Raw genomic sequence first — 4,499 nt, 5'->3', positions numbered from 1 at the left:
AGGAGAACAGTGTTCGCTTTAATCATTTTTCACTATACACAATTGCAGATATTAGCTGTTATGCTCCTGGTTGGGCAGAAGATAAAAATACCCAATTTTTTTTCTCACCTAAATGAATAAAATTAAAGGTATTTTATATTTTTACAACCAAGAACACCAAGAGCAGAAAATTTGATTTGAACTAAAAAAAGTTAGGAATGTTATGCTGATGAAAGAATTTCCGTCTCTATTGGAACCAGGAAATAGGAAATGGAGAATCTCATGAATGCACCCTCAGAAGAACAGAACTTAAGAACTGAGATTTCTCATCAATGCCTGGTTTACACATGAGGGAGATTCATCTCTTGACCGATTAACATTGCTAAGAATCCCACTCCATCCTCAAGCCCATGAGTATAACTTGGATTGGGGGTGAACTCCCCACTCTTTGCATTCCTGGACCATAAACACATCCCACCCCACACCCTCAATGGACTCGCTCGCCTGTAGCTTGCTACAGTATGCATTTCCCAAATGGCAGTGCCTCTGCTATTCCCAAATAAACTCAATTTCTGGTAATTTTGAGGTTGCCTCAGTTTACCTCTTTATATAGGTTGACGTGCTTTAAAAATGACATTTTTTAATACACAATGCTTTTTAGCATAAAATTTGACATTTTCAAATTTGCTTAAAATTATATTGGTGATTGTAATTTCTGACTTTGTAATATCTCAATAACGTTATTATTTAGCACATATCTCTCTGAAAAAAATTTTCTCAATGTTTCCCATTGTACAGTCAAATTTAACTTGCTACATATCTTATTTAAACCTGGCCTTTATTATTATAACTACTTTATTTTCCTTCTACCTTACAATTCCCTCAGTAATTTTGTCTAGTTCTGAACTCTTGGCATTTTCTGAGCTGTCCAAGGAAAACTGAAATGTCTTTAAATGGATCCAGGTACTAGGAACATCCTGGAAAAAGAGATGTTGTTCATTTGGATATATCTCCTCTTCTCTGTCCAGCATCAATAAACAGATGAATACCAAACTATATCAGCTAGAGAAAGGTATAGGCTCATCACATATAACAAGAAATAAGGGCTTTTACTCACTAGATCTGCTTAAGTAAAGATACACAAACTGGTAGAAAATTACAACTTTCATTATCCCACTCAAAGAATAAAGAAACAAGAAATATTAGTTATAGCACTTTTGCTTCAAACATGTCTCCCTCCCCTCAAATGCAGTGTTTCCCTCACATTTGATGGTGAAATATTCCCTTTGAAGCCTCCCTTTATATTTAAAATTCTGTAACTTACTGATAAAAACATTACCAGAAGGAATTTTTACATTCCAATAAAATGTCTCTGTGATACCGTGAATTTTGTTTTAATCACTTATTTGGCTTATTTCGGCCAGTTTATTTTGCAATGTTAGGAATCTTTGGGGAAAACGCTTCTTGACATTAATGATATTAACAGACTAGCCCAATCTAAGAACTAAGATTGGGTCTGGAAGCTATTAAAAACAAGAAACTTTCTTGAGAACTTTTCCACCATATTTGCTATTCTGTGAGAGAATATTAATAAGGAAAATTAGATTCATCTATCGCTTTTTCAAGGAAAATTTGAAATGAATTGATATATCTATATACATGTATTAGACATGCATACTCTGCTTTCCATTTCCTTAGCTTTATTTTTTTATATATTAATTCTCTCAGGACATTTCAGGTTATATGTCTGGAAACTTCAGCCATCCAGAAAAAAAAGAAGGTTGGGAAATAATGAAAAAAATGTGCTGAAAGAATTCACATAAAAGTTTTTGGAGACTTGAAAATGAGAACAACAGACACTTAAAAAGTTATTGAACCAGAAAGAAAAAAAGCCCTTCCTGGCAAGTAGTTATATAGCAATATACTGATAACTGTGGGATAAAAATAAAGGCATCCAGACATTATTACAGAGCTCTCCTCCATGGAAATCAAACTCCCAATTCAAAGGTAAAGAGAGAAACTGATTCATCTTTTTTTTTTCTTTCTGGTTTGAATGTTAGAAGAAAATAAAAACACCAAATGTAAAAGAAAAATGAAATCTTAAAAATAAACGTAGTTCAATTATTTAGTTCAAGTATCTTATTAGAAATTTCATTTCATTTATATATGTACAAAACACACATATAAATAGAGAAAGGTGTTAATCTGTGTAATGATGTATAGTGATAAAACTATATACAATATATTCTATTAATGCCAAGATGAATTTCATCATTGTCCTTATTATATAGAATTTAAAAAAAATATGTTCCAAGCAGTGGAAAATACATAAAAATGATAAAAGTCAGAAAAGCTTCTTCAAGTGTGATTGATTCAAGTATTTAAATAGTTTCTGAATATTAGCAGTCCAAGAGGTATCAATTTAAAAAATGCTCAGATTCTGGGAATTGAATTTGAGATTATTTAAGGAACTGGAGAGAGACTCTTGTTTAAATTCTTCCCTTTGCATAATTCAACCCATATTTTTAATAACTCAATCCTTATGCAATCAAGATGTCTTCTTGAGTTAGCATACTATTCACAAATAATTTGCTCTATTATCTAGAACACCAATCCAGAGGACCCTAAAGAGTGTAAGGGATGATAGTAGTCTGGGATTAAACAAATTCATAAAAATTTCTACTTGGCCATCTTTTTCTATGAGCTTTTTATTCTCTTTTTCCCAAATACTGCTATCAGTCAAAATCAATACCAATCCAAACGTTCCATTCCAAATGTAAAGAGACTTCACCAGGGGTGCCTGGGTGGCTCAGGTGGTTAAGCAATCGATTGTGGCTTGGGTCATGATCTCACGGTTCCTGAGTTGGAGCCTCGCATTAGGTTCTGTACTGACAACTCAGAGCCTGGAGACTGCTTCGGATTCTGTGTCTCTTTCTCTCTCTGCCCCTCCCCCAACTGCTCTGTGTGTGTGTGTGTGTGTGTGTGTGTGTGTGTGTGTGTCTCAAAAATAAATAAACATTTTTAAAGATTTAAAAAAGACTTCACCAATCACTTAAAGAGAATATGCTAAGTAATTTTGATTCTCCTCTCAATTAAGATATTGATTCTTCTTCACAAAGAATTTTCCTATCAATTTACCACCCTCTACCCACCGTCCTTAATGTTTCCTCTGCTACTTCCTTAAAGAAACTGATTTTATATACTTCAACTATTGCATTATTTTTCTACTGGACCTCCATTCAAGCCATTTGTCGTAGCGGGCTATAACCAATTCTCTACATTGCGTTCTAGTAGATATAATTATGTCATTATTAGGCTCCAAAAGTGTCAGTAGCATTTGATTGCCAATTGAGCACAGACGCTGTTACTAAGTCCGATCTTCCGAGGTCTTCATGAACACTTCTACCATTTCCTACAGTAGACAGGAGATTTTCAGAGTTACAGATTTCATAGATTTATAATCTATCTATATATCTAGATAGAAACATTTATCTATACACACATATATATTCTTTTTTTAAGTTTATTTATTTATTAGAGAGTGGGTGCAAATGGGGTAGGGACAATTGAGAAAGAAAGAGAGAGAGAGAGAGAGAGAGAAGATCCCGAGCAGACTCCACATTGTCAGTGCAGAGCCCAATCCAGGGCTCCAACCCACAAAACACGAGATCATGACCTGAAGTCGGACACTTAACCAACTAAGGCACCCAGGCGCTCCCTCCCCCCCGCAACATATATATATTTTAAAGTAGGCGTCTAAGATAATAGTTGCAAACCCTCATTTTTCCAAGTAATGAAAACACAATATTACCATTTAATATCATCATTGCTTTATAAAGAAATGATTTTTCCCCTTTGCTTAAATTAATCATGTTTATGAAAACATTTCACATTGTTCTGTCGTCTATTTTTCATGTATCACTGTAATAATGATGACTTTGTCATAAGTTGGCAGCTGTGTATGGCAATGAAAGGAATTTGGGAATCGCTGTGCTAGACTACTCAGCATTCCCCTAACATATACTGATTGATAATATTATGACTCACAGACTCGTGTTAATTATAGGAATGGCTGAGAATTCAAATAACTGTGTCAAGGTCTTGGCAGGAAATAGGCACAGTCAGCAGGGATTTTGAAAATAATTTAACAAAGCAGTATTTACAGAGGTATGCCCAGGGTTAAGGGAATCAATAAGGTATGTTAAGACATCCAGGGATAGCAGCAGCCAAAGTCCCCAGGACTCCAGGGAGTAATAGTTGCTATCAAAAGCTCAGGGGGGCCTGATAGAACTTTCCGAGGAAGGAACAAGAATCTTGAGATCTTAGCAGAAAGCGGAGAAAGAAAAACAGCTCTCTCCTCCTTCTGATTGTTTGGAAATGCCTCTGGCTGGTTAATTCAGCAGCATGCAAGAGGGTAAGAGAAGAGATTAACACATCAAGGATCAAGCCTGTCCTCTGTGCAGAGCAGGGGACAGAAGGAAGAAAATGGATGAAATAGACGGGAACTACAAAAGGAGAAT

The sequence above is a fragment of the Hyaena hyaena genome, unplaced genomic scaffold, assembly GCF_003009895.1.
Source record: "Hyaena hyaena isolate Hyena2069 unplaced genomic scaffold, ASM300989v1 scaffold_449, whole genome shotgun sequence".
NCBI lineage: Eukaryota > Metazoa > Chordata > Mammalia > Carnivora > Hyaenidae > Hyaena > Hyaena hyaena.
Note: the sequence above shows the minus strand (reverse complement) of the source record.